The sequence below is a fragment of the Tamandua tetradactyla genome, chromosome 11 (genome assembly GCF_023851605.1).
Source record: "Tamandua tetradactyla isolate mTamTet1 chromosome 11, mTamTet1.pri, whole genome shotgun sequence".
NCBI lineage: Eukaryota > Metazoa > Chordata > Mammalia > Pilosa > Myrmecophagidae > Tamandua > Tamandua tetradactyla.
The window spans coordinates 40,484,068-40,491,932 of NC_135337.1; the positions used below are offsets into that span (position 1 = coordinate 40,484,068).

The 7,865-nt window shown below is 40.8% G+C and overlaps 1 pseudogene; it reads right to left on the bottom strand.

The window, feature by feature from the left end:
* Window positions 1-993: 993 nt before the first annotated feature.
* On the bottom strand, window positions 994-2,505 carry LOC143649487 (alpha-globin transcription factor CP2 pseudogene; annotated as a pseudogene).
* Window positions 2,506-7,865: the final 5,360 nt, after the last annotated feature.

Consider the following 7,865-nt stretch of genomic DNA (forward strand, 5'->3'; position numbering starts at 1 on the left):
AATTCTCCTTTTAAAAGCCGTTCCGTTTCTGGTATATTGCATTCTGGCAGCTAGCAAACTAGAACAGCCTACATGTCAGGAAGGCTGATATAAAACTGGTGAGGAGGGATATGGAAAATAGCACAGGTGCTGTGAGTGTTCCAATAATTAGTCATGGTCATCATTATTAAAAAACAGAATGATGACAGCTGCTGATCTGGCTCCCCTCCAGTTCTCAGACGACAGTTCAACAGTCAAGCCCTGAGAACCCCTCACCATGGTAAAGGAAGGTGGAAGAGAGAAGAAGCAGGTGAGGGGAGACCTGTGTACCAAGAGCTGAAGATGCTTCCTGATCTACAGACCTATAGGCAGAGACCAGTGTTGGGAGTCCTGAGGGCTGATGAGGGCAGTTGAAAGACTTGAAATAGCTTTGGGCACCAACTGATTTTCTCCCAGGGACTAAAAGCCCATCCTTTTATCAGTGGCCAGTAAGTATCTGAAATCCTGCTTCCAGGAGGTCCTATGCTGGAAGAGAGATGATATGGTTGCTCTCTAAGGTTCTTCCATCTCTTAGCTTTGTTTTTAGTTTTGCTTTTTTTTTTTGAGGATCTAGTTTTATGAATATAGATAATCATTTTTATATTAGGAGAAAATTACATGGGTCCGTATCACGAAATTAAACATCTTTCCATTAAAAATCACACAATTTCCATCATCATTATGCCCAAATACATCTTAACAAATAATGTGGTGTTTCTATCGATAATGAACAATAACAAAGTCCAGAAATTGTGACTAGGAGATAGCTGAAGAACTGAATGTTGGGTAGTAATCTGTGGGTATAACAAGAGCTTGGGCTTGGGATTCCTCCTCCATGGCCCAGACTTCCCCACATACAGTCAGATGGGTCAGGCTCCTGCAGACCTTCAAATCTCTATTCACGTCCCCCTTGCAAGAGGTGAATTTCCAAGAAGTGAGGGAAGCAGCAGCCACTCGGCATCAAATACTTGACTCCTACTTCAATATGATATAATAGCGATCACTGGCTTCCACTTTCATTGTGTCCAGAATAAAACAAACTTCTTCCTAAAAGTTTTGTATCATCTTATCACTGATGAGCACATGGATTCCTGTTGGCCCCTGTTTGTAGATCTGGCTGATCTGCCAAGGGAAAATGCTGAAACGCTGAGTAAGTTCAACAGTCAGTTCAACAGCCGTTGATTCTTCCAGATAAAGGGAATGATACACGAAGAAAGTACCATTTGAGTCTCCATCTTCACGCTTTTGCTGCTGCTGCTGCTATTGCTTGCTGCTCTCTCAACTGCAAGGATTCCTGACAAACATAAATGGTCAAACTTGACGCACCATCCGGCCTTTTAATGCATTAAAAAGTCTGATTCCATCTGCAGGGCCACAGATTGGCCACAGATCACATCATCTCTAGTTAGTTTCAGTAAGTTTGCTTCTGAGAAGTTTGTGAAAAGCCTTGTGAATGTAGAAAACTAGTTTCGATGCAACCATTGCTGAGCTTCCTGAGGTGTAGTTGTTGGTAAGAGGTTATCTGTGACTGGAGGAGGCGGTTCTGGTCAGTGGTTTGGTGAACCATTCCCTTCTCCAAGAGAAAAACTGCTATGGGAACTGTTGAAGCCAGGTGATAGGGAATTATTGACATAATGTGATCTCAGGCCATGGAGAACACTCTGTGAGTATTGTTGTCTCATAGGAAGGCTGATATTTCTCCTTTTCATGAGGTGTTCATTTTTCCATTTTTTCCCTATCTGTTTTTTGCTTTCTATCTGCACCTCTGGGCTTGAAGAATTTGATCTGGCAGCTGGCTGAGCGTAAGTGCTCAGCATATTCCCCATTCTCATTCTCCTTGAAGGTATCCATTTGAACTCAGAATGGCACACCCTTTTCTCCACCACGTTTCCTCATAGTAAACTCTGTGCTAATACAGCTAATACACAATAAACACAGATATTCTCTTCGCAGGATCCCATAGGAACTCTGCTGTATTTAATTGAGTTGGATTAGCCCTAGGATCGATTATACCCACAGACATTGGGATATTTATGTCAAGAATTCTATCTCCAGGTTGGTTCCACCTCCAGCCCTCCAGCTGCTGCTGTTCAGTGTATTGTAGCCCTCTGTCATGGACTACTACACGGAATATACTCTTCACCAACTTGCCATTAAATTTCTGAAATTTCTCCTAGTTTCTTACTGTCTAGCATTTGGATTTCATAATACTGTCCTTGATTGGGATATGTCAACATTTCATCATGGAGTTTCACTGCTGGGAGGTAGCAGCACAAAGCACATATTGAAAAGGCAGGATTTTAGTCTCATTATCAGGAGGAAAATTTGACTCTTCCTGCTTGAAAATCGGCAATGCAAGGACATCACTCATGTTATAGGCACCAGCACCCAGTTCCTGGGACATCCTGGACAGATGAGTTCAAAGTCCTCCACCAGCCTGGATTCAATCACTTCATGGGCCAGAGGCAGCTTCAGAGCCCAGGCCATCCTTTCCCCCAGGAGACAGCGTTTCTTGTACAAATGCGCGGGAAGTGAATCTACCCAACAGCGAGAAGACTGAAGAAAACTCCAAACCAAGATCTTCCACGCAGTGCCCACCAGCTTCCCCCACATCAGACCAGCACTGTCCACACACTAACCTCCAGCGCCTTCAGCTCCCTGCCTTTAAGCTACCCTGGCTTCCTGCCCTGCTCTCCGGAGTGCGAGGTCCTCTTTGCTCAGCTATTCCAGACTTCCCAGAGGTAGCAGCCCTGGTGTCCCACTCTCCCACCCTTTGAGGCTCTCTTGAGCTCGTGGTGGTCACTAGCTGCTTTCCACAGACAGACCAGCAGCAGTGTCTTGCAACCTGGCAGATGATCCCTCGCCACTTTCGCACCTTATCCTCCGCACCCTTCTGCTGGCGGCCCCCTCCCTCCCAGGACTTGCTCTCCCTTTCCCTTCCAGGCCTTGCTTCTGGTTAGTCCCAAGATCACTTCCTGTCACACTTTTTCAACCCTACGGCCCTTAGAACCATATCCAGGTTTCCGCAGAGCCAGCTCCCCTCACCCTGCAGCCCCCCTCGACCTCGAAATGTAGAAAGGGAAAGTCCAGCACTGGCTTGACACCAAGACCTGCTAGGGCCCTCCACCACCCGCCGACCCAGCGCCAACCAATCATGACCATCTCTTAGTTTTGTGGTTCTGCAGGTCAGAGTTAATATATAACTCTTTGATCCTCTTTTCTTGCCAAGTAATCACTGGATCTGATGGAAATAAACAATGGGCTGATCACATCTGAATTCAAAATGCAAAAATGTGGAGGTATACCTTCTAAAGGACTTGGACAGGTGCCCACGCAACTAATAAAAATGAAAACCATTGACATACAGGTATGGACTACATAAGTTAGTAAATATTTGGCTGATTACATTATAATGGAAATCAATATGTGATGCCACAAATTTTGAATTGCTTTTCTCTCTCTCTTTCTCTCTTTTTTTGGCACGGGCAGGCTCCGGGAACCAAACCCAGGTCTCCTGCATGGCAGGTGAGAATTCTGCCACTAAACCACCATTGCACTGCCCTCTTTTTTTTTTTAATAGATGGTGGAAAGCTTACGTTTAGTCTAGAATAACCAGCATGAAATCCACTATCACGTGGTGTAAAAATACCTTTAAGTTGTCCTTCTCACTTTCAGATCCACCATTGAGGACAGAGATAATATTTGGAAGCAGTTTGAAGATAAGACTCCATATAGATTAAGATCATACTACTTGCTCAGGGATTCTTATAATGGACCATGATAAGTTAAATAAATAGAATTTAACACTTATGTGCAAGTGAATACTATGCTTATGGTAGAAATCTGGAACATACAAAGTTCTGAAAGTTAAGTTTCTGTGGTGATGAGCTGAGCTACATCTTGTAACTCTTGTTTCAAATTTGTACTACTTGTTTCAAATTTGTTCTTCTTCATCACCTACATTTTGTGAAGGCCAATGATCAACTTCTACAAATTTTCACAATGAGTTTGCGGGTGCCCCATTAGGCACCTCTTCTTTTTATTTTTTTCATTAGAGGGTGCCAGGGCAACCACCATTTCTTTCAGTTTTAAAATGAGAGTTCAAGTTCAAGTAGATAAATACTTTCTGACTAACACTTTAAAATCATACCCTATACCAAAGGACAGCACATTTTTTAACCAGATAAGTTATACTATGCTTTGCATTTTGGAGGTCTTGAGGTTACAGTGTTGGGGGAAGGTTATTATTTGAAAATTCTTTGAGATGAAGTAGAGAAGAAGTACAGCTATAGAGCTGTGTTGCCCAAACATTTGCTTTCTCATTGACAAGTTCTACACACATCTTTCCTAATTGTCCCTGTGAATAAAAGACTCTCGTCAGGTGCCTTTGAGAGTTAGATATATTATGTCCATTTTATCATCCTGCTCTAGCAACCCTATCAGAAATGGAAATGAGGAAGATGGTGAAATAGGATAGGTCGAGTTCACCCTTGCTCCAAGGAACAGCCAGAGAAGGGATGGGAAGGCAACTAAGATGGGAATTCCAGGGTGTGAGTGACCCAGGAGGGTCTTCTACACCACATAGGGAGGCCCTGGTTAGAAAAGCTGGAGAACTGAGAAGCAGAGAACCAGAGACTATCCAGCTGGTGCAAACAGCCTAAAAGTCCACTTTCCAAATGGAAGCCTGGAGCCCTCAGGAGTACACAAATGGGGAGACTGGAACTAGGGATGTTCTACCTCTGTGTCCCCAATGCCACACCCTGCTCTTATACTCCAAGGTCTGCATGAGCTGCACCCCATATCCACACCTCTACTATCCCATGACCCACACCCCATGTCCAAAGACACCGGCATAGCACCCCCAACCTGTGCCTATACCTGTGCTGCAATGCATCACTGTGCTGTTGTGCCCCACCCCACACCCCACACCCCACATCCTGCTCCATATCCATCCCACAAATGCAAAGCTTTAGACTACTGAAGGAAATCAACTTACAAAGTAGATCAATGAAGATATTTACATACATGAAGACAACAGAAGATCTCAAGCATATCAAGATGCAGACAGATATACCCCAGTCTAATGACCAAATTAGAACACCAGTGGAGACTCAGACTTTGGAACAACTAATCAAAGATATTCATACAACTCTACCAAATAAAATAAATGGGGTGGCTAATGACATAAAGGGGATCAAGAAGACACTGGAAGAATATAAAGAGGAATTTGAAAGAATAAATAGAAAAATAGCAGATATCACAGAGATTAAAGATTCTGTTGATCAAATAAAAAGTATACTAGAGACACACAACAGCAGATGGGAAGAGGCAGAAGAAAGAATAAATGAACTAGAGGATAAGACAACTGACTTTGAACACTCAAAACGGCAAATGGCAAAATAGATGGAAAATTTTGAATTAGCTCTCAGGGAAATGGTGGACAAAACAAAATGCACAAATATAAGAATCATTGGTGTCCCAAAAGAAGAAGAGAAGAGTAAAGGGCTAAGAAGATTAGTTGAAGATATAATGGGTGAGAACTTCCCAACCCTTATAAAGGATATAAATTTGCAAATCAAAGAAAGCCAATGAACACCAAATAGAATAAATCCAAATAGGCTTTCCCCAAGACACATGCTAATCAGTTAGTCAAATGTTGAAGAGAAACAGAAAATCCTGAAAGCAGCAAGAGAAAAACAATCTACTACATACAAAAGTAACCACATAAGACTGAGTTCAGAGTACTCAACTGGCACTATGGAGGTGAGAAAGCAGTGGTATGATATATTTAAGACCCTGAAAGAGAAAGACTTCCAGCCAAGAATTCTGTACCCAGCCAAATTGCCCCTCAAAATTGAGGAAGATATTAAGATTTTCACTGACTAACAAACCATGAAATAATTTGTCAACAAGAGACTGGCCCTACAAGAAATACTAAAGGGAATTCTTTCAGTTGAAAAAAAAAAGAAGGAGGAGATCTGGAGGAGGGCACAGAATTGAAAAGTACCAGTAAGGGTAATTTAAAGGCTCAAAAGAGAGAGAGGGAAAAGAATATACAGATCTGACAAACAAAATCCGAAAGCTAAGATGGTAGATTCAAGAAACACCTTTTCAGTATTAACTTTGAATGTCAACTGACTAAACTTACCAATTAAAAGATACAGATTGGCAGAGTGGATTAAAATATATAATCCAGATATATGCTGCTTACAAGAGACTCATCTTAGATATATCTAAGGATATAAATAAATGGAAAGTGAAAGAATGGAAAAAGATGTTCCAAGCAAGTTGCAACCAAAAGAAAGCAGGAGTAGCTATACTAATATCAGACAAAATAGACTTTAAATATAAAGACATCATAAGAAACAAAGAAGTCCTTTTTTCTATATATATTAATACATTATTTCTGTATATATGAATATATTAATATATTATTTCTGTATATATTAATAAAAGGGACAGTTCACCAAGAAGAAATAATGATCATATATGTATATGTTCCCAATCAAGCAGCTCCAAATTACATGAGACAGATATTGACAAAACTGAAGGGAGCAATAGATGTTTCAACAATAATTGTAGGAGACTTCAATATACCACTCCCCTCTATAGATAGAACAACCAAACAGAGGATCAACAAGGAAATGGAGAAGTTAAACAATTTGATAAATGAATTCGATCTAGCAGACATATAGGTCATTATTCCACAAAACACCAGGATATACATTCTTCTCTAGTGCTCATCAAACATTCTCCAGTATAGATCATATGCTGGGGCAAAAAAACATGTCTTTATAAATGTAAAGACATCGAAATTATTCAAAGTACCTTCTCTGATCACAACAGAATGACTGGAATAACCACCAAAGAATGAGAATTTTCACAAATATATGGAGATTAAATAACACACTCTTAAACAACCAGTGGATCAAAGAAGAAATTGCTAGAGAAATCAGTAGCTATCTGGAGATGAATGAAAATGAGAATACAACATATCAGAACTTAAGGGATGCAGCAAATGCTGTGCTGAGAGGGAAATTTATTGCCCTAAATGCCTATATTAAAAAAGAAGATGGGTGCATGGATGGTTCAGTGGTAGAATGCTCACCTTGCATGCGGGAAACCTGGGTTTGATTCCTGGACAACTCACCCCCCCCCCCCCGCCAATAAGAAAGAGCAAAAATTGAGGACTTAATTGCTCACCTCATGGAACTAGAGAAAGAACAGAAATCTAACCCCAAAGCAAATAGGAGAAGAGAAATAACAAAGATTAAAGCAGAGTTAAATGAATGGGAGAACAAAGGAACAATAGAAAGAAAGAATAAAACCGAAAGTTGGTTCTTGGAAAAAATCAATAAAATCAATTGGCCACTAGCAAGGATGACAAAGAAAAAAGAGGGAAGATGCAAATAAACAAAATCAGAATGAGAGGGAGGTCATTACTACAGACCCTGAAGAAATATAGCAAATCATAAGACAAGACTATGAACAATTATATGCCAACAAACTAGACAGCTTAGATGAAATGGACCAATTCCTGGCAACTTACAAACAAGCTACACTGACTCAGGGAGAAATAGAAGATCTCAACAAGATCAAAAATCTTCCTACAAAGAAAAGCCCAGGGCAAGATGATTTCACAGGGGAATTTTATCAAACATTCCAAAAAGAACTGACATCAATCCTGCTCAGACCTTTCCAAAAAATTGAAGACAAAGGAACACTACCTAACTCACTTTATGAAGCTAACATCACTTTAATATCAAAACTGGGTAAAGATACTACAAGAAAGGAAAAGTACAGGCCAATCTCCCTAATGAACATACATGCCAAAATTCTCAACAAAA